This window comes from Notolepis coatsorum (genome assembly GCF_963971535.1).
Source record: "Notolepis coatsorum genome assembly, chromosome: 3".
In the NCBI taxonomy this organism is placed as follows: Eukaryota; Metazoa; Chordata; class Actinopteri; order Aulopiformes; family Paralepididae; genus Notolepis; species Notolepis coatsorum.
In genome coordinates, this window is record NC_140167.1 from 102,991,181 (window position 1) to 103,018,088 (window position 26,908).

General features: G+C 43.0%; 1 protein-coding gene across 2 annotated transcripts in view; it reads left to right on the plus strand.

The window, feature by feature from the left end:
* anos1 (anosmin 1) overlaps positions 1–26,908 on the plus strand; it is a 193,773-nt gene that overhangs the window by 21,177 nt on the left and 145,688 nt on the right. The gene's annotated exons all lie outside the window — the stretch shown is intronic.

Below are 26,908 nucleotides of genomic sequence, written 5' to 3' on the forward strand. Positions count from 1 at the left end.
GAGCCCAGAGACCAGACCACACGACACAATGACACCAGCAGCCCAACACCTAGCAGGTCGGACTGGGACAAGTGGGCACTGTCTGGAATCTCCGTCAGTTTAACAGCTAAAACAGACTGTGAAGTGTCAGTTTGAAGAGCCAGGCGGCAGCCATTTTCGCATACCAGATTTTAATTGTTTCGGTCCAAAAACCCTGGAGCCTTGAAGATCAATGAAACTTGCAATGATTTAAGTCTGTGTTCCTGCCGCTTGGCGTCCAGCGCCCCACCCTGGCCACGCTAGCTGTCTGTTGTGTTTGATGGATGTCGTTACGGGAAGTGTCCAAAAGGCCTGAAATCATGACAACACCCCTAAAAGATTCACCACTATTATAGTCCTATTGTATGTATCAGTTTGTGTGGGCAACATTTGTGTGTGTGTGTGTGTGTCTGTTTGTGTGTGTAGGTGTGTGTGTGTGTGTGTGTGTGTGTGTGTGTGTGTGTGTGTGTGTGTGTGTGTGTGTGTGTGTGTGTGTGTGTGTGTGTGTGGAGGAGTGTGAACCAGGGCTGGTCAGCCCCAGCAGGAAGGGCCTGATCTGGACATGGCTGTTAAGTTTCATGAGCTGAGGGGAGGGGGGGGGGTGGTCTATCTGTGGAGCTCATTATTCAACATGGTGGGTGGTGGAGGAATGAGAAACACCCACAGTCAGACCAAACGCACATGAGAGGAGAGGAGAGGAAGAGGAGAGGATAGGAGGAGGAGATAATATGAGAGGAGATGACATGAGGAGAGAAGAGGAAATAATATGAGAGGAGATGACATGAGGAGAGGAAGAGGAGAGGATAGGAGGAGGAGACGAGAAGAGAGGAGTAGAGAAGAGAGGAGTAGAGAGGAGAGGAGATAATATGAGAGAAGATGACATGAGGAGAGGAAGAGGAGAGGATAGGAGGAGGAGATGAGAAGAGAGGAGAGGAGATAATATGAGAGAAGATGACATGAGGAGAGGAAGAGGAGAGGATAGGAGGAGGAGATGAGAAGAGAGGAGAGGAAAGGAAAGGAGAGGAGATAATATGAGAGGAGATGACATGAGGAGAGGAGATAATATGAGAAAAGATGACATGAGGAGAGGAAAGGAAAGGATAGGAGGAGGAGACGAGAAGAGACGAGAGGAGAGGAGGGAGGAGAGGAGAGGAGAGGAGAAGAGAGGAGAGGAGAAGAGGGGAGAGGAGATAATATGAGAGAAGATGACATGAGGAAAGGAAAGGATAGGAGGAGGAGACGAGAAGAGGGGAGAGGAGAGGAGAGGAGAGGAGAGGAGAGGAGAGGAGAGGAGAGGAGAGGAGAGGAGAGGAGAGGAGAGAGAGGAGAGGGGAGGGGAGGGGAGGAGAGGAGAGGAGAGGGAGGAGAGGGGAGGGGAGGAGAGGAGAGGAGATAATATGAGAGAAGATGACATGAGGAGAGGAAAGGAAAGGAGATCTGGATCATTGTTACACACCATGTTGAAGCTCAATCCCCCCCTGTTTGGCAAATCAGACCACGCCAACATTTCCCTGTCACCTCAGTATGAGCAGAGACAGGAAGCGATGACGAGGGAGTTCAAACGCTGGTCTGCCCAATGAGAAGCCACGCTGCAAGAGGCACTGGAGAGCATCCACTGGTACATGTTCGGAGAGAGCTCTGGCGACGACCACGTGTTTGTGGAAGTGGTGCTGTGATTCATTGCGATACTAGTGGAGGAGAATGCCCATGAATAAGACCATCAGGACCTTTCAATTTTTCCTACATGTTTTAAGAAGTCCAATTTTGTCCCTGTGCAAACAAAACCAACCTGCCTGAATGACTGCTCTAGCACTCACCTCTGAAGCTATGAAGTGTTTTGAGAGACTAGTCAAGGACCATCTGCTCATCATTCTCCAGCAACCTAGATCTACTGCAATTTGCCTACCTCTCCAACACTCCGACGACATAGCTGATGTTTTGCACACCGCCCTATCCCATCTGGACAACAGGCAGGGAAATTATGTGAGAATTCTGAGTTAATTGACTACAGCTCACTGTTCAATACTATAATCCCCCCAAGCTCGTCACCAAGCTCAGAGACCTGGGGACTGAACTCCACCCTGTGTCAGTGAGTCCTGGGACCGAACTCCACCCTGTGGCAGTGAGTCCTGGGACCGAACTCCACCCTGTGGCAGTGAGTCCTGGGACCGAACTCCACCCTGTGTCAGTGAGTCCTGGGGACCGAACTCCACCCTGTGTCAGTGAGTCCTGGGACCGAACTCCACCCTGTGTCAGTGAGTCCTGGGACCGAACTCCACCCTGTGGCAGTGAGTCCTGGGACCGAACTCCACCCTGTGTCAGTGAGTCCTGGGGACCGAACTCCACCCTGTGTCAGTGAGTCCTGGGACCGAACTCCACCCTGTGGCAGTGAGTCCTGGGACATCTTGACAAGCAGACCACAGGTGGTGAGGGCGGACAACTATACCTCTTCGACCATCACTCTTAACATGGTGGCCCCCCAAGGTCCTGAGCCCACTCCTGTATTCCCTGGTACACATGATTGTGTGTCCAACACCATGGTTAAGTTTGATGACACAGCTGTGGTGGGCCTGATCTCAGCCAATGCTGAGAAGGCGGCAAATCAGGTGCTATGGTGCCAGGAAAACAACCTCTCACTGAATGTCAGTGAGACAAAGGAGCTGATCGTGGATTTTCAGAGACATCTCATCTCAGAGGACCTGACACGGACAACACACATCTCATAGGACCTGACACGGACAACACACATCTCATAGGACCTGACACGGACAACACACATCTCATAGGACCTGACACGGACAACACACATCTCATAGGACCTGACACGGACAACACACATCTCAGAGGACCTGACACGGACAACACACATCTCATAGGACCTGACACGGACAACACACATCTCATAGGACCTGACACGGACAACACACATCTCAGAGGACCTGACACGGACAACACACATCTCATAGGACCTGACACGGACAACACACATCTCATAGGACCTGACACGGACAACACACATCTCAGAGGACCTGACACGGACAACACACATCTCATAGGACCTGACACGGACAACACACATCTCATAGGACCTGACACGGACAACACACATCTCAGAGGACCTGACCTGACAACACACATCTCAGAGGACCTGACCTGACAACACACATCTCAGAGGACCTGACACGGACAACACACATCTCAGAGGACCTGACCTGACAACACACATCGCCAGCTTGGTGAAGAGCTTCCTCCAACATCTGGGGAAATTAAATTCCACTGTAGAGAGCATCCTGTTGGGGAACACCCCTGCTGACACGGGAACAGCACACAAGAGATACCAGCCGTCTGAATAATGGACTCTTCTCTATACTGAGGTTTGTTAAACGCTACCACTGCTGCAGCCTTAAGGTCAACACAGTGAGGCCCAAGAGGAGCTACTACCCAGATACCTTCTGAATCCTAGATAAGAACAATAAAGACCCTGTCTAGGAGCTGTCTGGTAATACTCATTGACTGCATTATATACCTATATATGCCCTACATAATCACCTTTCTGCTACTCTTCTGCTATTTGCCTATTGGGGTTTTTATGGATAGTTTCCTGTATCTTTTATCCCATTATCTCTTTATATTTAATTTGATGCTTTTGCACAACCTGGTGGGTTGTACTCGTTTGACTACATGTGCAATGTGTGTGTGTGTGAGAGGATAGGAGAGGAAGAAGGGAGAGGAGAGGAACAGAGACGAGAGGAAGGGAGAGGAGAGGAGAAGAGAGGAGAGGAAGGGAAAGGAGAAGAAAGGAGGGGAGAGGAGAAGAGAGGAGAGGAACAGAGACGAGAGGAAGGGAGAGGAGAGGAGAAGAGAGGAGAGGAAGGGAAAGGAGAAAAAAGGAGGGGAGAGGAGAAGAGAGGAGAGGAACAGAGACGAGAGGAAGGGAGAGGAGAGGAGAAGAGAGGAGAGGAAGGGAAAGGAGAAGAAAGGAGGGGAGAGGAGAAGAGAGGAGAGGAGAGGAGAAGAGAGGAGAGGAGAGGAGAGGAGTGGAGAGGAGAGGAGAAGAGAGGAGAGGAGAGGAGAGGAGAAGAGAGGAGAGGAGAAGAGAGGAGAGGAGAGGAGTGGAGAGGAGAGGAGAAGAGAGGAGAGGAGAGGAGAGGAGAAGAGAGGAGAGGAGAGGAGAAGAGAGGAGAGGAGAGGAGAAGAGTGCCCTGCCTGGGAGGCACCAGTATCAGACAGTTCATAGCTAACACTGCTCCCTCTACACTAGTATCAATGTGAAGTTAATAACTAAGTCAAGAGGAGAGAGGCGAGAAGAGGAGAGAGGAGGAGAAAAGAGAGGAGGAGAAAAGAGGAGAGGAGATTGAACATAGTTTATAGTTTTGAACATAGAAATAACTGATGAAGTTATTTCCTGAAGAATTATCTGGTAAGCACTAGATTTAAAGAGGTCCTCCTGCACGATTGACACATGACACAATTTCACAAATTTGTCGATTAGTGGTGCTATGACTTAGGAATTGTGTCAGTCGAGGACAGCCCTTGTTGCTGCCCGTGAAGTGTGAAGAATATGACTGGGATCACGTAGGATGCTTCTCTGAATGCGCTCACTTCTTCTTTCGAGTGTTCTCAGTGATTTGATCGCGGCAGGCGCGCATCTCCTCCAAACAGCGCATCAAAAAGGGGGAAATCTGCACTCACACCATGCGCTCAAATGCTTCTTTTAATGAGTAGCAGACAACAAACCAATGCGTGTCCTGGCCTTCGTCAGCGCTCCTTCACACGACACGCCTCGCGTTTCTGAAGCAGCGTGTTTTAGGCGGCGCTCCAAGTTGAACTCGTCTGAACTCTCTTGTGCTGCATTTCTACCGGTTGATTAGGAAAAAGACACTTGAAACACTTTCTTTTCCAAGAAAGTGTTTCAAGTGTTCCAACACCTCACACGCAGTCCAGAGACAGCGGACAGCGTGCGATAGACAGTTGACTGAACATGACAATCCACAAATATACATTCAGTCTCAATGTACATTCAATATTGCTTCGGGTCATGGGAAAATGTAAGGGATATTTACAGTAGTAGTTTAGTTCAAATAGACAGTTAAGGAGTAATCACAACTGTGCTGTACCATCTAGGTTAGAGCATGAGGCGGGTTAATTTCACTCATCTTTTTTTCATTTTCTTGCACAGTTTCCAGTTTCTCTCTCAAAGGATTATTGGAATTCAGACTGGTTTAAAATCCTCTTGTACTGTAGCTACAGTGTAATGTAACCAGTCAACATTCAGGGTTCGTTCCCCCATCTCGGGGATCTATTCGCAGGAGGACATATCATGGCCTGCTGATGAGTGTCTGCTGATAATCTCCTCTAACCAAGATTCCAACTTCCAGCTAATCAATGTGAACCCGCATGATCAGACTGGAAACATTGCCACTTGAAACTGTTGCAGTGGCGTCCCTGGCCTTTAGACATTGATAGACACACTTTACACCAGTTCCCTGGCATTAGACACATTTAGACACATTTTATACCCGTTCCCTGGCCTTTAGTAATATTTTACACCAGTTCCCTGGCATTTAGACACATTTTACTCCAGTTCCCTGGCATTTAGACACATTTTACACCAGTTCCCTGGCATTTAGACACATTTTACTCCAGTTCCCTGGCATTTAGACACATTTTACACCAGTTCCCTGGCTTTTAGACACATTTTACACCAGTTCCCTGGCCTTTAGACATTGATATACAATTTTTTTTACACCAGTTCCCTGGCATTTAGACACATTTTACACCAGTTCCCTGGCATTTAGACACATTTTACACCAGTTCCCTGGCCTTTAGACACATTTTACACCAGTTCCCTGGCATTTAGACATTGATAGACACATTTTACACCAGTTCCCTGGCCTTTAGACACATTTTACACCAGTTCCCTGGCCTTTAGACATTGATAGACACATTTTACACCAGTTCCCTGGCCTTTAGACACATTTTACACCAGTTCCCTGGCCTTTAGACATTGATATACACATTTTACACCAGTTCCCTGGCTTTTAGACATTGATATACACATTTTACACCAGTTCCCTGGCCTTTAGACATTGATATACACATTTTACACCAGTTCCCTGGCCTTTAGACATTGATATACACATTTTACACCAGTTCCCTGGCCTTTAGACACATTTTACACCAGTTCCCTGGCCTTTAGACACATTTTACACCAGTTCCCTGGCATTTAGACACATTTTACACCAGTTCCCTGGCATTTAGACATTACACATTTTACACCAGTTCCCTGGCCTTTAGACACATTTTACACCAGTTCCCTGGCCTTTAGACATTGATATACACATTTTACACCAGTTCCCTGGCCTTTAGACACATTTTACACCAGTTCCCTGGCCTTTAGACATTGATATACACATTTTACACCAGTTCCCTGGCCTTTAGTAACATTTTACACCAGTTCCCTGGCCTTTAGACATTGATAGACACATTTTACACCAGTTCCCTGGCCTTTAGACACATTTTACACCAGTTCCCTGGCCTTTAGACATTGATATACACATTTTACACCAGTTCCCTGGCATTTAGACACATTTTACACCAGTTCCCTGGCATTTAGACATTACACATTTTACACCAGTTCCCTGGCCTTTAGACACATTTTACACCAGTTCCCTGGCCTTTAGACACATTTTACACCAGTTCCCTGGCCTTTAGACATTGATAGACACATTTTACACCAGTTCCCTGGCATTTAGGGGCCTTTCTCACTCACCATTCGGGGTCGAATCAGCGGCGGGTCGAACCAGAAAAGGGTGTGTCTGTCTGAGTGAGAACGCTCCCCCCCGTCCCCGCCCCCCGCTGATTCGTCCCCGGGGGCGCTGAACCTGGACCGATGAAATAGGTGGTCTCGGGTGCGGGCCAGTGGGAGCGGGGGGCGTGACACACAACGTCGTTACTGTAATGCTTTCATGCTTGCTTGAATTTTGGGCAGATAAAACCACACAGCAACAACTGGACAATACCCACAAAAACGATATTTATGGGCAATTTGAGAGTTCAGACCTCAACCAAAAACAAGCATGTGGAGCCTCACAGCTCAGTGGATGAAAACATGAAGCCACGTTACAACGCACAGCACTTCCCTGGCTCGCATTAGGCCTGGCAATTTTGTTTGCCATTGCTATGTCTATACATTGGTTTCTTGTTCGAATGCATTTATTTCTATTAGACCAGTGGTGCCCAACCAGTCGGCCGTGGTCGACCAGTAGATCAATGAGATGCAATATAATTGCCACGAGCGATGGGATAACCTTAGCTGCTGAACAGGCTAAGCTAACTAGCGTTAGCCGTTAGCTTAGCATTTGCCATTGCTATGTCTGTCTACTATACTCTCTTGTTCTAATGCATTTATTTCTATAGACCAGTGGTGTCTCTAATGTTATCTAGCTACTGATAGCTCCCGATATCATCAGTTTGGTGCTGGCTGGCTAACCAACGTGAGCTAACGTTAGCTGCTAGCCACAATGCTATACTATTATACTGGCATATTCCATTCACGTTAGCATGTAAGCTAACAAAATCAGCGCAGATGAGACTAAACTCCGCTTTTGGTGTTCAATTGTGTTGATGTTAGTTTTGTTTCATCAACAAATGAGAGGCAGAACACACAGTGAATGTATCCGTTTTGTTTATTGCACGTTCTTTGCTGAAAAATAAGTGCTACAGTGGCTATACTAGACTAGTACTAGGCTAAGCTAACTAGCGTTAGCCGTTAGCTTAGCGTTAGCCCTGGGAAACGCTCAAAAGCGAACTCTACAACACCATCCATTCGTGAGAAAAGGGGGTGGGTTATATTGACAAGGCTTGACAACAGAGTTGTAGAGACCAGTTCCCTGGCCTTTAGACATTGATATACACATTTTACACCAGTTCCCTGGCATTTAGACACATTTTATACCCGTTCCCTGGCATTTAGACACATTTTATACCTGTTCCCTGGCATTTAGACACATTTTATACCCGTTCCCTGGCATTTAGACACATTTTACACCAGTTCCCTGGCCTTTAGACATTGATAGACGCAATTTACACCAGTTCCCTGGCATTTAGACACATTTTACACCAGTTCCTTGGCATTTAGACACATTTTACACCAGTTCCCTGGCCTTTAGACATTGATAGACGCAATTTACACCAGTTCCCTGGCATTTAGACACATTTTACACCAGTTCCTTGGCATTTAGACACATTTTACACCAGTTCCCTGGCATTTAGACACATTTGATACCCGTTCCCTAGCATTTAGACAAATTTTATACCCGTTCCCTGGCCTTAATAGACACATTTTACACCAGTTCCCTGGCATTTAGACACATTTTTCACCAGTTCCCTGGCATTTAGACACATTTTACACCAGTTCCCTGGCATTTAGACACATTTTACACCCGTTCCCTGGCCTTTAGACACATTTTACACCCGTTCCCTGGCTTTTAGACACATTTTATACCAGTTCCCTGGCCTTAATAGACACATTTTAAATCGGTAAATGGTGCATTTATATAGCGCTTTATCCAAAAGTGCTTTACAATTTTGTTCCTCACACTCACCCATTCACTCACCGACGGCGGAGGCGACCATGCAAGGTGCCAACCTGCTCATCAGGAGCAGTTAGGGGTTAAGTGTCTTGCTCAAGAACACATCTTCCCGGGAGGAGCGGGAATCAAACTGGGAACCGTCCAACTACCAGAAGACCACTCTACCTCCTGAGAGAGAGAGAGAGAGAGAGAGAGACACACACAAGTAATGTTAGCTAGCTACATTATTTCAGATGTAACATTAGCCTACCTGGTGAGGTTAACGTTAACTAGCTTCATACGTTCTGGGGCAAAAACCTAATCTCTGGAGATATAATCCACACAGTGTCCTTCTCACCTTCTCACACTGTCCTACATAGTGTAGCTACTCTGTACATAAATATGTGAAGTGCACAGATAAATGTATGTACATTGTTGTGCACAGTGCATGCACAGCATGAATATACATACAGATACATACAACATGCATATACATACACACAGGCACAGGTGTATGACAGGCATGTGAAACTGTTCTGCAGACTTAACCCTTGTGCCTTGTTAAGTAACTGACAGAGTTGTCACGTTAGTGCATGAAAAGATTGCATCACGTTCAAGGTCATAAAAAACAAAATTTTTTATATTTCGTTGCAATTCTTTTTTCACGAATACCACTATGAACCTAACTCAACATATCTATCAAAGATTCCAAATATTTCCGTTTGTAGGGTTAGGGTTAGGGTTAGGGTTGGGGTTAGGGTTAGGGTTAGGGTTAGGTTAGGGGACTGTTGAGCAAGTGTTGGGGTGGGCACGGGCACAGGGATGCGATTTTACCTTCTCCTAATCTTTCTGTCTGGGTAACCCTAACCCTAACCCCCTAATGGCAAGAAATAAACCACTATGGACGGTTTGAAAGCTAATATTGTTAACTTTTGTGTTAGAGGGTTTCAAAATCTAATCTTTTCAAATTCTGTGAATATATGGAAAATAAGCAAACGGACACAATGTCATGACATAATAATCAACACAGCCATCGTTGTACACAGAAACACAAAAGAATATAGGCAAAAAACACAAAATAGTCGCTAAGGGGGCAGAAGAGTTAAAACAATCAGGTAGATAACTTTACGTTGTACAACATGCGCCACCATCTGTTCACTCTGGCATCTCCATGTTGTGAACCGATGCCAGGGGAGCTGATTGAGTCTCAGAGCACCACACATCCGTTTTACTCCTCCTCCTACCTTCTGTACATACAGTCAGAATAGGCGTGCCGTCTACCGCGCAGTGCTGATCAATGGAAAAGCACCAAAGGTGGAAAGTTTGAAAAACTTTGAAAATAACTGCTGTAGTCAGTGTCAGTGCAGACCTATATATAGTAGGGCTTGGCGATTAATTAAGTTTCAATTTCAATTATGATATGGGCTTCGCAAGATAATCAAGATAAAATGATTATCTACACCATGTTGCTCTAATTTTGTCTTGTGTTGTAATTGCAGCGCACCCTTCCTTCACAGTGGTGCGCTCTGCTCCCCCCCCCAAACCCAAACCCAAACCCAAACCCAAACAGTATAGTTTCAGCTCGTGTTGAGAGGGAGGAGGGAGCCACAGTGCATTTCTCCAGTTAATAATCAAGCAGCCCTACTGTATCGATTGCCTGCAATTAGGATGGATAACAACACCATTTGACAGACAGATAACCTAACAGACTTAGAGAGGTCATTATTTCCCGTCATTATTTCAGCACGTTAATTTATCTGTGATAGAAGGAAAATATTAAAAACATTTGCTCAGCCTTAACTCTTTGACTGCTACGCTGTTTTTCCATCTGTACTCCCTGGCGCCAGCATTTTTTTTTTCACGATGTTTGCAGACCCATCGTATATTCTATAAATATTATAGAGCTATGGAGACAATTGTATGGCTCATTTGAAAGGAAATATGTATACTCCAACAGGGAACAAACCGGTTAGTTCTACATACCTTCGTTCCTGCTCTATCCCATGCAAATGCACGTTTCAAAATAATCCAGTTTAGTTTCCTGGAACGCGAGATATGACATGTTTTGTGCGCGTATGTGCATTTCGTGCTTGTTGCTCGCCTGATACCTATATTTATATTATTTCCAGGTCAAAGGTAACACGACCATAGTTGAATGATTCACAAACCGCCATTGCCGGTACTAGTTGCCTCTGGAGTGCTCTCCCGGCGGCGACTACCGTGGAGCGGTGAACAGAATACGTTACCTCTGCCGGTTTGACTATAGTATTTTTATGATTTACCAGAAGTACTGAGTAGGGTTGGGCATCATTTGGATTTTAACGATTCCGGTTCCGATTCCGATTCTCCATTTCGATTTTTTTTATTTATTTTTTTTGCGTTTTATCGCTTTATTTCTACTGGGCAGTCCAGTAGAGAGAGCCAGAGGAGGAATGGGAGACAGAGTGGGGGGAAGACATTCGGCAAATAATGACGGGTTCGGGAATCGAACCCGGGTCGGCCGTGTCATGTGGTTTGCCACTGGGGCGCCCTCGATTCCTGTTCTAAACAATTCTCGATTCCGATTATTTGAGGTGCAGGTCAAAACAGGTCACAGCTTATTTCGCAGGAGATATTTTTTTTGTATCTTAAATTCTTTTCATACTATTCACATTGTCAGTTGACTTGATACAGTTTAATTTGGTTGCTGTACTGTAACTAGGGTATTCATTAACAAAGTTAATTAATTCGATTTAAGAATTGAAATTAAGAATCGAAATGCAAATAATACTTCCGGTTCCAGAACCGGAAGTTAGGAACCGGTTCCTATTAGAACCGGTTCTCGGTGCTCAACCCTAGTGCTGAGTCCAATGTAGTCTGGTGAAAACGCACCTTATCATCCATAAGTGTGATAGTTTTGTCCTCATAATAATCTCCAATAGTTCGCGATCGCCATTGCCGGTACCAGTTGCCTCTGGAGTGCTCTCAACTCCGGCGGCGACTAATCTGGCCAGCAGTGAGTGAGCAATGCCCCCCCCCCCCCACAGTAAACTAGCCCAGTTCAAAAGGTAGGCGATACTGCCACCTATCGGGATTCGATCGTCATTTCAATTCTAATTCACTCAGAGCTACCAGGATCACACAAGAAGGTCCGGCTGACTGTTTAGTATAATAATAATAAAAAACTTTTTTTAACTAGTAGTTGCGTTTTTGGCGGCGAACGCAAGGGAGGCAAAAACGAGTATACTCGTTTTTGGCGTCCAATGAGTTAAGCTGTGTTTTGATCCCTTGCTAGTACAGTTTAAAGAGACCTTAGCCCTCGCCACTCCCTATGACCCCTTTATAAAGCTTTACTGTCGCACAGTAAATTATTTTAAGATGGAACGCATCTTAGATGTTCATTATGATATTCATTATACAACCTTTAAGCTGTCCGCGATTTTGATCTGGACCAACGTTGTGCTTAGGCGTTTATCTACACAGAGCCGGAGCTACCTTTGGCTACACTGCACTACAGAACGATAAAAAGAGAAGAAACTGATGAAGGAAGCCAAGGAACGCTATCTGGATACAATTAGTTATAGATACAGTTTGGATCTCTATGAACTCCAGGAGAGTGTGTGTGTGTGTGTGTTTCTGTGAAAGAGCGAGAGAGAGAGAGAGACATCATTTTACTTCATTATAACTCACCAGAATGAAAATGCAGGGAACACGCAATTGTCGATGTGTGAATGTTTACCGACCCCTCTCTGTTATCTCAGCTACGTGACGCTTCCCTCATTATTTTGCTTCCATTTAGGAAAACTGTGACATTTTATTCCATTGTCTATTTGTTTTAACCTGGCAAGTCATGGGAATTGCTTTGGCAGTTTCTAACACAACACCATATGCCCCCAACCCCCCCCCCCCCCCACATCCATAATGACTCCTAGGCTACAAATAAGCACCAAATAATTACTGAACAATAAACACAAGCTAAAAAAAGGGTCATCTATGTTCTTTGCTCTGCTTGGTGCCAGACTTTGGTGCCACTTCTAGAATTCAAAATATACAAAAGGAATATATATATATATATATATATATATATATATATATATATATATATATATATATATATATATATAATATAAGTAGGAAATATACATCAACCGATATGTCAAATGTTAGCTAGTTAACAATGCAACAAATTGCAGATGCTCCTGACATCCGTGGTAATAACCTGTTTAAATGAGGAGGGGTCATAAACGAAGACATGGCTGATCCCATTCAACTCCATGTCAGCTGAACTGAAAGTTTCCACATTTGGCAAAGTTGGCACCAATGTGTGTTCATGTGCTACACGTAATGATCCTTCCTTCTTGCCTTATGCCCCCCCCCCCCCCTCACTTCTGCTTCTTTAATTTCCCATAGCTGGACTTTGTGGCAAAGATACTAGCGAGTGTGGATAGCCTATACCCCAAACCAAAGAACAACAATGCATCTGTAAAGTCTAACATTTCCCTTTCTAGATGTTGTCACAAGCTCATAGGAAGTTGAAAGACAAAAATTATATAATATGTTGTCTCCCAACAGTAGGCGTTACAGTTCAAATGTGGTCAAACGACCATTCGGGTCTGTTGGTGTGAGGTTGGTGGTGGGTGTGGTGGTGGTGGTGATGGTGGTCGGTGGGGTTGAGTGGGATTAGTGGATTTCAAGTGTCCCTCAGCCTCAAATAAACAAGAGTGCGATAGTGGAGGAATGTGACTGCAGCAGGGGATTAGGGACGGATTCCCCTCCCCTCAAAGACTTGTCATGTTCCACACGTCGCTGGCCTACATTGTGACCAAACCTCCAGGTTCCTAAATCATTCCCTCGTTTCATTTGAGATGACGAGGGAGGAGGAGGAGGGGAGGGGCAGTTTGAGTGGCCACAGCAGGAGCCCTGAACGCATTTAGTTTGTTTACTATCTCCTCAATTCTCCAAGGAGGGTACATTGCCATAACAAATACTCTTCTTGTCTTCTGTGTGTGTCTTCTGTGCGTGTGCGTCTTCTGTATGTGCGTGCGTGTGCGTGCGTGTGGAAAATGCGAGCCGATTATCTGGGCTTTAAATCTTACTGTGTAGGAAGTTTAAATAAACGTCTGCGTGGCTGGGAAAGCATGTTATCATATGATCTCATGTCCAACTCTTGCTTTCATGTGTTTCTCACAATGTGACATTGTGGCAGGTCATGTCATAACAGTGCGGTAGGAGCGCGCGCGTGTGTGTGTGTGTGTGTGTGTGTGTGTGTGTGTGTGTGTGTGTGTGTGTGTGTGTGTGATGTTGAGCAGAGTGGTGTGGGACAGAAAGGGGGGGGGGGACTGGACTGGACACAGTGGAGAGGGCTCAGCTTTCCCAGGAACCACTGGCCCAGTGACAGGAACCCACTGGATTCTTTATCGCCAATCTGACCCGCCGTGATGGATGCATCCTGTTGAGTCTAATTGTCTTCAAATGTAAACGGAGCCCAAGGGAAGGTGATAACTGAGGCTCCCGTTACGGCCGCTGTAATTTCCACTCTTTTGTTGCCACTGTGTAACGTGGCCACATTGGATGGCATGAGAACTTGGATGGCAACAGTTGCAAAGGAGGATTTGCCTCAACTGTGTTACTTCAATAACATGACCCTAGAATTATAGGCCATTTCAAACTTGACACCATAAACATTCTGAATGCGCCCCAAGTTGTTTGCTGATATTAATAGCCGGCAGGAAATAAACTTGGGCCTAAGTGGTTCCCCTAGCAACGCAATGGACCTATCTCAAGCACCGCCCTCTTTTCTTGATCATGACTGTTGCTTTCCTCAGATAAACTTTGTTTGTCCAAGGGAAGCAACAGTTGACATTGGACTTTGTTTGTGATTGGACAATCATGATTGGAGGATCAAGAAAGAGGGCAGGGCTTGATATAGATCCATTCCACTGCAATGGTCTATAGACGAGGATGGGACCAAAGGTCAGTGAATACCACGACCACAACACCAGAGGGAGTTCCACAAATTATGTTCAACCCAGATTCGGCACAAACAAGGGCCTAAACACGTTTCGCAATTATGCCACATCAATGTGGAACGCCCTACCCACAGATGTAAAGGAATGTGAATCACTACCCACTTTTAAAATCACTCTCAAGGAGCACTTACGGGAGGCTGCAATTCGAAACAGGCCCCCGTAAATGTCTGAAACCCCCCTCCCAACCACCCACCCACCCACCCCCTCCTAATGTACAGTTCCCTCCCCCTCGTATGAATATATTTGCTGTTAGGATCTCTGTTTAACAGTACTGTATATTTGCATATATTGTACGTCACAAATGTAACAGTACTGCATATCTGTATGTCATGTATGTCATAAATGTCATGATTAGTTTAGATTAGATGATTAGATTAGATTTTTATATCTGTATATTGTGTATCATAAATGTCATTATGAATTGAAAATGGGGGACCCTGATGTAAACAAGACGAAAGTCTTTCTCTGGTCTGCATCCCCTTAACAATTGTGTGTATTGAGCTGTACTGTACTGTACCCATTCTGCAATCTGTTAATTAAAGTTTTCAATCAATCAATCAATCAATCAATCAATCAATCAATCAATCAATCAATCAATCAAACCACTGGGTTGAAAAAGCACAATGTTAGAAGGAGTGTATTTCCCCCAGTGTTGCTGAACTTGTTCCATGATGCGCCCCTGTCCTCATCATATCAGTCTAGCTTGGTGCCAGGAAACCTTGCTGCCTTTTGCTGAAAGGGCTGACAGTCTTTAATGTATTACCACTAGGCCTGTCCCCGACTAAGGATTTATATAGTCGATTTTGATTGGCCAAAACTTGCCGATAGTTGACTGGTAGTCGACTGGGATCATTCCATTTGGGCTGTGGGGGGTGCTTAGGCCCTGTCCACACGAGCGCTGGATTTAATGGTTTAATATAACCATGATTGTATGTGCGCAGTTGCACTGTTTGGCCACACACAACCGGGGATTTGTTACACTGCAACCGCGGTCTTGAAAACCGGAGCCCAGGGTGAAGTTTTGCGGTTTTGCAGTTGCGTGTGGGCGTAGCAACCGAGGTTATTCCCAGTGTTTACAGCAGAGCTGTCGCAATTATTTCCCATGTTCACGGCAGACTGTCAAACAATAGCAAGTTAGCAACCGAGCGCGGGGTAGAGAGATTAGAGCAGAGCCAGCTACACCAGTGTTTACAGCAGAGCTGTCCCAAGTAGCGTTATATGAAAATGATTGTAACAAACTTTTGTTCGAAACGTATCGTCTGTGTTGAAGAGTGTTGTGATCGACTGATGTCTGTTGTCGCATTCCTGACCTGATGCTCAGAGTAAACATGTAGCTGCGGCTAAACTAAACTCATGTGTTGTCAAGTTATTGTTATAAGGAACCCAGTCCAGACTGCATCCCCTTAACAATTGTTTGTATTGAGCCGTATTGTATTGTACCCATTCTGCAATGTGTTAAATAACGTTTGCATCCATTCATAGCGGTAACGTTACCACATTACGTTAGCATTTAAGATATATACTATACATAGATATAGCCATTCACATTAGCATGTAGCTAACAACACCGGCGGTCTTTTGTGAGACTAAACTATCCGCTCTTGGTGGTAAATTGTGTTGCTGATGGCTTTGTTTCATCAACAAATGAGAGGCAGAACACACAGTGAATGTATCCGTTTGTTTATTGCAGTTTTATTGCAGTTTCTTTCTTTGCTGAAAAATATATCCTCTGTTGGCAAAATGACATTTAAAGATGGCGGCTAAACAGGAAGTGTAGTGAGCGTTCAACCTTTTCTGATTGGTTGAAATGGCCTTCATGTCTGAACAACATCGCCGCCTACTGCTTTGACATTGTACTAAATGTATCGGTTTGCTGGTTTTCCAGCTGCCGTGAGTACGCAATTATATGCGGTTGTTCACCTGTGTGGACAGAGGTATATTTTTTTCAAACTTCGGTTACATTAAATCCAGCGCTCGTGTGGACAGGGCCTTAATGTCTCAAGGAGTCGACTGAAGGCTTCTTGTCCTCTGCAAAAGCATGCAATTGGTCCACTGATGGATACATGTTGATATTTGTCTAGTGTGTTCATTAGACGAGTGAAATCCTCTTTCAGTGCCTCTGTGCCCGTTTTCTTAGGCAGTTAGCCTCGCTGTATATATATTTTTTGCATTCGACTAAGAGGTTGGCAGTCAACTACGGCTCCTTTAGATCGATTAGTCGAAAAGTAATGAATGATTTTGAATGAATTATTATTAATGATTTATTTCTGTCTTCTTTTACAAAGCAATGTACAGTAGTAGAAAATGTATAAAAGAAAGAAAATGACAAAAGGGTGTAGGCTGAAGCCAAGGCTTATAATTGCCTACCCTTTTTACATTACATTAAAAAATCAAAACATAATTTAGTACATTATTTTGCAAAAACAAAAGGTTACACAAGTTTCATAGTTTCATATACAAAACGTATACACATTTATTTATTTGTTTTTTATATATATTTATTTTTGTCAAGATTTTAATACAGTTATGTTATTATAAAATATAATTAGGATAATAATAAGGTTTTATATTTATGTATCACCTTATATTTGAATAATTTCTTAAATGTATGTATCGAACTACACATTTGTACTTCTTTGTCACAGTTATTCCATAGTTTTACCCCTTTAACCCATTCCCTGCCACCACTTTGATCATCTTATACCATTCTCTGCCAGTACTGTAAGTCTATGGAGATGTTCACCTTCTTTGCAGGGCTATAACTTTTTAAATTGTATTGCTAAATTGACATTACTATGGCCCATTCAACATCGATTACCTATCGTTCAGGATGTAGGAACCAGGGCCGCCTGGGAGAAATGCGAGGCCCTGTGCGATATTTAAATGTGAGCCCCCCCCCCCCCATAAAGGTAAAAAAAATTAAATAAAAAATTAATATAATATAATATATATATTTATATATTTTTTTATACAATCAACATATTCTTAAATAATAGCGCTGCCCGAGGCTGGGCATACAGTCAACATATTCTTAAATAATAGCGCTGCCCGAGGCTGGGCATACAGTCAACATATTCTTAAATAATAGCGCTGCCCGAGGCTGGGCATGATACAGTCAACTGTCAATTATAGAGAGAGAGAGAGAGAGAGAGAGAGAGAGAGAGAGAGAGAGAGAGAGAGAGAGAGAGAGAGAGAGACCTACAAAGAGCCCCTTTTGTCAACTCATAATGAAACTGGCTGACATCTCACACTCTGACATCACAAACCCTAGCCAGCCTCAGAAGATTAGACCTAACCAAATTATAACCAAAGAAAAAGATAAATACATTACGTATTGGAATCAACTCACACAATCACAACACAAATTAGAAACATATTTGGCCCTAAACAGACAGTATACTGTGGCAGACTACCTCAGCACAGTAACTGATAAGAATCTAAGAAAGAATCTGACAAGGTACAGACTGAGTGACCATGGTTTGGCGATAGAGAAGGGCAGACACAGACAGACCTGGCTGCCCAGAGAGGAGAGGTTGTGCTGTCTTTGTGATGAGGGAGCCGTAGAGACAGAACTACACTTCCTAACACAATGTGAAAATTACAGAAATATTAGGGAGGAATTCTTTCCAAAAATTTAAATTATTTCCCCAGAATTCCAAAGTATGACAGAAGTGCAGAAATTGCCATTCCTCCTGGGGGAACAGAAATAATGTGCAGTTTTAGCTGCAAGATATGTCAAGTCATGTCACAAGAAAAGGGACAACCAGTAGGACACATATACTGTATATACATGTACCATGTTTTACTCACCGCTCCATCTCCTTTATTTCTTTTGATCTTATATTGTTATGTTGTTTGCTGTTTATGTCATAATTGTGCTTTGGCAACATTTGTGAAATTTCATGCCAATAAAGCTTTTTGAATTGAGAGAGAGAGAGAGAGAGAGAGAGAGAGAGAGAGAGAGAGAGAGAGAGAGAGAGAGAGAGAGAGAGAGAGAGAGAGAGAGAGAGAGAGAGAGAGAGAGAGAGAGAGTGAGAGTGAGAGTGAGAGAGAGAGAGAGAGGCGGGTGCAGCACGAGAGAGACACACACCACGGCGGGTGGGTGTAGCACGAGAGAGACAGAGAGACACACACCACGGCGGGTGGGTGTAGCACGAGAGAGACAGAGAGACAGAGACCACAGCGGGAACAGAATAGATTGCTTGAAAAACTCACCCTAACGCAGATTCAATGGCAAAGTTGGAAGGAGACGACGTCGACGCATTTTCCTACCGTGGAGCTAACGCTAGTTAGCCTTTAGCTAAGCTACTAGCCGACATGGCTAGCCCGACTGAACCACATGTTAGCACTCGCTAACGTAGCTAACGCTAGTTAGCCTTTAGCTAAGCTACTAGCCGACATGGCTAGCCCGACTGAACCACACGTTAGCACTCGATAACGTAGCTAAAGCTAACTAGCTGTCCCTGCCTTTAGCTAAGCCGACATGGCTAGCCTGACTGAACTTTCTAACATGCAACAACTTTCATCTTCAATCCATCTGCCGAACGACCGTCCTCTTCGTCTTGGCTGGCATAACCTCCAATGCTGCACGCGCGAAATAGTCAGCACGCCGGCCGACTGTACCTTACCTGTAACCCCTCCCCTCATTGAAACCAATAGTATATCTGCTGCAGAGCCTCAGAGCTCCAATAGTGTATCTGCAGAGCCGCAGAGCCAGGAACAAGTCAGACACATTCTACAAACGTGTCTAATGTGAAATATATAAGCATATAAGCAAAACTAGATTTAGGTCTGATGAAAAAGGGCCTCGCGGGAAGGGGGGCCTCGCAAAAAAAAAAATATATATATATATTTTTTATGTCACTCATTCCATAAGGACATAGAATAAACATTTAATTTTTTTTAAATGGTCCATTTGCATGTTCTTGGTATCTGAATCTAGGGACATATATGGATCAGTGTCAGAAATAGTGTGTCTGTTACTAGGCTTGAGTAAATTGTAATGAACCAAAGGAGAATATCAATTCTATTTAAATTTTGTTTATCTTTGACTGTGAATAACACCATGCTAAAATTTACCAGACCTGAAAAATCTAAGCAAATGAATAAAGGGAAGATGATTAAACAGAAGGTTTTGTAGATACAGTACTGAATTCTGCCATCTTTTTTATAATGTAAATATTTCATCATATTGCAACACCGTTTTTTGCAAGACGTTCACAGAAAGGTAGAGCAACTAACTGCGTTCTGTTTTATGGCAATAACGTTCAGGTTTGTGGGAGACAGATAATCCCAAAAAATAAGAGAAATAAAAAAGTAAATCCAGAAGTCAGATGATTGACAGGGGCTGGTGTGAGCTGGGTAGGGTAGTTTTTCGAAATTTGAAAGCCCTGAGTCTCTTCCTTCAAAAGACTACACTCACTTTTGGCTGCTCCACTTCCTCCTGTCAATATGCGCCGGTTTCCGACTCAATGCCCTGAGATTTCTATAATCTTATATTTCACTAATAACAGTTAAAATAATTGATAAACAAACGTAATGCTGAAAATATACACTTTTACTGTATATCTCGGGCTTAAGAGGTTAACCCTGTGAGGCCCAAATTAAAATGACATTAGCAACTTCAGAGGCCAGAGGGTGGGACATATAAACACATTTACTATCAAATAGCATTGTGAGGCTGAACAACAGGACCAATTGACTATACATGTGCTTAAAGGGGAACTATCTTATAAATGGCCTTTTTCAGTGTTTACCATTGTTTCTTAGCTATGTGGACTTATATTAATAGGATCTATGTCTCTAATTCTCATATTGGCGCATTCTTCCAATTCTCCTCACAATATTCACCCTCACTGAACTGAGTCATCTGAAAATGTGCATATCTGTGATGTCAGAGATTTCTCAGCTGCATAATAATGTGGCAGTTGATGTGGCAGTTGGCACCAGGCCACACAGTGGTTGGAGCCCAGCCTCAAAACGGCTTAAGATCTTGAGGTAGAAAAATGCGGTTTTCGAGTACTTGATTAGAAATACAAAACAATGCATATATTTTTTTTGAAAAAAACCTGGGTGTTCCATAGACTCACAGGAATTGTGTAAAAGTGGCCAAATAGTGAAAGAAATAGTAAGATAGTTCCCCTTTAACATTTTTTAAATAAACATTCTTTTTTTAAATGGCTAAAAGTGATTTTGTAATTTTGCAACCGTGGGTCTCACAGGGTACTTTTAACCCTGTGAGGCCCAAATAAAAAAGACATTAGCAACTTCAGAGGCCAGAGGGTGAGACCTATAAACACATGAAGGGTGCCGTGACTGAAAGAAAAGGTTGAGAAACGCTGGTATATGGTGTGGCTCTTTGTGGTACCACAGTAATTTTTGTGGCTCTTAGTCTCTGACTGGTTGGCCACCCCTGGTGTATAAATATGTTTTTATCGTTTTCTGCAGTATTTCCCAGAACGTGAGATATAGGCACAAATGCATATATTAGATCATCAAATGCAGTTTGATACCGATCAACGCTATATTAAAAATTTCAACTGTACATGGTCCTAAGGGTTATGACTGATCATGCACGGGTGAACGGAGGGGGGGGGGGGTCGTTTATAATTCCGTGATAGTCGTTAGATGCTTCATGTAGTATGGGTGATATATTGATCGATCAGAGCAGTTTGTATCGAAAATGATAAACAAAAACGCTGAAACTCAGTCTCCTCGTACCGTTGGGCGATGAGAGTGGAGCAAACATATCCCAGTTATGTGGTGGGGATCTAGGCGATCCATTTCCGGTTTGTATATTACTAATACACGCCCAAATCATGTCGATTATTGAGTTATGGCAAATATCCATATCCACAGTGTGTGTATTGAGTCCCGGGACGCTAAAACTAGTGGCCGGACAGAATTAGGGGACGGACCGAGCTGCAACGGGCATTTCCGGTTTGGCAACTCGCAGATCAGCCACCAGGTGGCAGTATTGAAGCGTTGCAGAGTTGTGCTGAGTCCATCAGCATCTGACAAGGCTCCGTGAGTGGAATATGAATACCATGGCGAAAATATGAAATTATGATCAGAATCACGGCGTACGCCGTTATTGGCAGAATTCGCATGAACTTGAAACCCGTCGTACAACGTTATTGGCAGGAAAAGGGTTAACAGATATACATCGACTATTTATATTTGTCCTTGCCTTTGCGATATTGAAGTTTATACCAGCTCTTTCTAGTTTGGAACAACTCCTGAATGCAACTTGGAAGTGAGTAGTTATGTGCTTTGTACATTATTATTGCAGTGCTAAGATCAACAAGATCTTCCAATTTTAAGTTATTTGATTTAATAAAGAGTGCGTTTGTCGGTTCATAGTATCTGCTTGGTTCACAATTCTTATTACTTTCTTCAGCATTATGACAATTTGGTTAATGTTTGTTTTATAATGTGTTCCCCCATACCTCCACACAGTAGGTTATGTATGGAACTATGAGCGAACAGTACAATAAATAGAGTGAGTTCTTTGATTTGATTTTTATTTAGTACATACAATTTATACAAAAGTATAAAAACAAGGGGTACAAGGATAACATGTGAAAGTCTGTCAACTTGTTTCCAACATGGTCCCAATCTTGTTTAAGATATATTTCATTTTATATAATATTGCAAGGGTTTTGGATATTTTTCTTTTAAACATTTTTATATGTGATTTCCAGTTTAGTTTCTCGTCAATTGTCACTCCCAAAAATGTATTTTCATACACACGTTCAATTTCAACATCATCAATCATTCATTTAACTTGATTATACATTTTTAGATTTTTCAATTATATTGTTTGTTTTGCTTAGATTCAGTGACAACTTATTTATGTGAAACCACTTCTTTAGTGATCTCAGTTCCTTCTCCACCACATTCAGGAGCTGTTCCAAATGTTTTCCAGAGCAATACAAACTTGTGTCGTCGGCAAACAAGACATATTTTAATAATTTAGACACATCACAGACATCATTTATATACATAATAAATAGTATTGGACCCAGCACAGAGCCCTGTGGAACCCCACATGTAACCTTTAACGAGTCTGAATAAAAAAAATGTCATCTACATACTGATGTCTGTCTTTAAGCTAGCTTGTTAGCCATGAGTGTGCAATTCCTCTGACACCATACCTCTAAATTTTTAAAGCAATCCATGGTCAATGGTGTCAAACACTTTTTTTTTTATTATCAATGAACACCCCCATATTCCCTGTTATCTATTGAAGTTGAAATCGCGTCCACCAGTTCCATCACTGCCATCGAGGTGGACCTGTTAGCTCTAAACCCATACTGGTGGCTACTCAGTAGATTATGTTTATCTATGAAGTTGTTGAGTCTTTGCACAAACAGTTTTTCGATGAACTGTTCGATATTGCATTCCACAGCAGACAAAGAACCAACACTGGCTTAGCTGTGTGTTTTAGTTTTTTAGTTTTTACTCATAAATAAGGCAGCCACCTCTGATTGTGGGGTAAATGTATAATTCATGGCCAGTCGATGGCCCCCCCCCCACCTCCTCCTCCACCTCCCACACTCTTCCTCTTCTCCTCTTCTCCCTTTCTGTTGAGCTGCTCCTTCACTGTGTTGTCTGCTCTCCTCTCAACTGCATTCAATTAATAATTAAAGTGTCTGTGATACTACCACCTGCTACGCTCCTCCTCGCCTCCTCCTCCGCTGGTAAGTCGAGTAGAAAGTCTTTCATTAAACCGGCGTTAGGGCAGAGAGACATTATGTTGTTTTTTAGTTTTGGTCGTCGTAATAAAACATGAATGAGATGTCTCATATTCGCAATATCGCTTGCCTGGCCTGCTCGGTTTCAAGCCGTGAAACACTCCGATAGGATTCGGATAAGTACTGTGTTGTTACGTACGTGAAACTAAATAAAAAAAAAAAAGATCAAAGACGGGCGTGTTTTACTTGGTCTGAATGAATTACTTCTGACCATAATTACTATAATTACACCATTTATTATGTTGTTGACTGCAGCAATAAATCAGAATTTGGGAATAAGTCAAAGTTTTGGTTTGACAGCTTGGAATTAACAGCAGATGATGGGAAGTCTTTATAAATCAAATGGGCAAGGGGTTGCGTGGCACACACACTTAAGGGTCACATATTATACTCATTTCCAACAAGTTAATATAGGTCTCTGAGGTCAAAACATGTTTTTGAAGTTTTCTTTGCTGAAAATACCACTCAGATTAGGCATTCTAGCAGCCTCTAGCAGTGTCGTCTGAAAGCTTTAAATGCAAGCAAGCTGCTGCTCACCAACGCCTCCCTCCGGAACCGAGCGTCAACTCCAGCATGCCTGGCTCACGAAGTTCACATCAAAGATCCGACTGGGTCGTCTTATTTCACAGTTTGTGCGTTAGTAGGCCCGTCAGAGACCCAAATGTATATGTGCACAAACACTGAAAAAGTTTTTCACAATATGTGACCGTTAATAGAAATATATTTTTTATTAAGAAATAAAATACAAAACTGCGGAAACCTTGTGCCTATTGTGACTTATATACATTTTACAATTCGCAACCTTCAACTGAACCCTACGTTTTTTTGCCATGAACATGATACTACCCAAACCTAGTGGGGTGCAAATCTAAACTGCTCTTAATGGAGGCATGGACTCACCGCTGCCTTGACAGCTTCTGCTTTATGGACGTCCGTCCGGCGGGCCCTCGTCCAACGCTCTGCTGAATGACAACCATGTCTCCTCCATGTGTTCACCGCCCGTGTCCGCACAGCTGCCTCCACTCAGCAATCAGGCGCCAATTGACCGGTTCACCCCACCTCCAATCAGTCATGTGATACGTTCCCTATCATTTCCTATGAAATACCACTAAGAAATATGCCGACGACTGCCAAACGGGGGCTATCATGACATTCTATGGACAATAATGGATGTTTAAAGAGGGCCAGGCATAACACGAGTGTAACTGTGGAAACGGAAGTGGAAAAAGACCACAGAGCCCAACCTGAGATGGGATGGTCTACATTCCTCAGGATTCTGGCTAATATAGGCCTATCCCATTGATCATTTTATGGCATTTACATGCGCCAACTCATAGACGGAATACTGCAGTATCCTGAATAATACCATAATATTAAAGTACATTTCTGTAGCCAAGACACTAGCAGAGTTTATTCACCACAGAGAGAGAGAGAAGAGAGAGAGAGAGGATCACATCATAATCACACCATAACCACATCATAATCACACCATAACCACACCATAATCACATCATAACCACACCATAACCACATCATAACCACACCATAACCACACCATAACCACACCATAACCACACCATAATCACACCATAACCACATCATAATCACACCATAACCACATCATAACCACACCATAACCACATCATAACCACACCATAACCACACCATAACCACACCATAACCACATCATAACCACACCATAACCACATCATAACCACACCATAACCACATCATAATCACACCATAATCACATCATAATCACACCATAACCACACCATAACCACATCATAACCACACCATAACCACATCATAACCACATCATAACCACACCATAACCACACCATAACCACACCATAACCACATCATAATCACACCATAACCACATCATAACCACACCATAACCACATCATAACCACACCATAACCACATCATAACCACACCATAACCACATCATAATCACACCATAACCACACCATAACCACACCATAACCACACCATAACCACACCATAACCACACCATACTAATAACCACATCATAACCACATAACAATCACACCATAACATAACCACACCATAACCACATCATAACCACACCATAACCACATCATAACCACATCATAACCACACCATAACCACACCATAACCACATCATAACCACATCATAACCACATCATAACCACATCATAACCACATCATAACCACACTATAACCACATCATAATCACACCATAACCACATCATAACCACATCATAACCACATCATAACCACATCATAACCACACTATAACCACATCATAATCACACTATAACCACATCATAATCACACTATATCCACATCATAATCACACCATAACCACATCATAACCACATCATAACCACACCATAATCACACAATAACCACATCATAACCACATCATAACCACATCATAACCACACCATAACCGCACCATAACAACATCATAACCACATCATAACCACACCATAACCACACCAAAACCGCACCATAACAACATCATAACCACACCAAAACCACATCATAACCACATCATAACCACACCATAACCACATCATAACCACACCGTAACCACACTATATCCACACCATAACCACACTATATCCACACCATAACCACACCATAACCACATCATAACCACATCATAACCACTAGGGGTGGGACGATACATCGATCTAGATCGATACATCGATGTAATTATCAACAATCGAATCGGATCGATGCGATGTAATAAGATCGATTCATATCGATACTCTTATTTTGAAAATCCTGTGGCGAGTCATCCGCCCAAGAACAACAGCAGTAGCTCCGTGTGTGTAGATGTTACAGCATAGCATTCTCCCTTTCTGTGTGTGTGTGTGTGCGCGCGTCTTTGGAAAGACCAGATGAGGTCAGAGGAGTTTGATGTTTAAATGTTATTTAAACATAAACAATATAATACATAATAAATGTAGGCCTATACATGATCATGCAACATCAACAAATTGTTGTAGGAACGGTTTGGGAGAGGGAGGTTGTGAGTTTTGAGTTCCAAAAAATGTAGCTTAAAGTTTAAAGCTCAATATATAAAAACGTGGCACTTTACAGTGAACAGGAGGTCTATTTGTATTAAAAACAATAGATTGATTTTCCTTTAAATGTCTGGAAGAGCTCAAAAATACAAATGTCAAATGATATTTTCATTACCTTTTTTTTGTTGATCTAAATGTTACTGATTGTGTTAAATGGGCATATGATATCATCTCATATCGATCGCAGGCACCTGAATCTAATCGTATCGTATTGTATCGTGAGAGACTTTGTGATATCGGCAAATATCGTATCGTTGTCCAAAGAATCGATATCGTATCGTATCATGATGAAACTGGTGATTCCCACCCCTAATAACCACACCATAACCACATCATAACCACACCGTAACCACACTATATCCACACCATAACCACACCATAACCATGTGTGTGTGACGTGTGTGTGCGTCTGAGTATGTGTATGTCTGTGTCTGTGTCTGTGTCTGAGTGTGTGTATCATTGAGAACCTG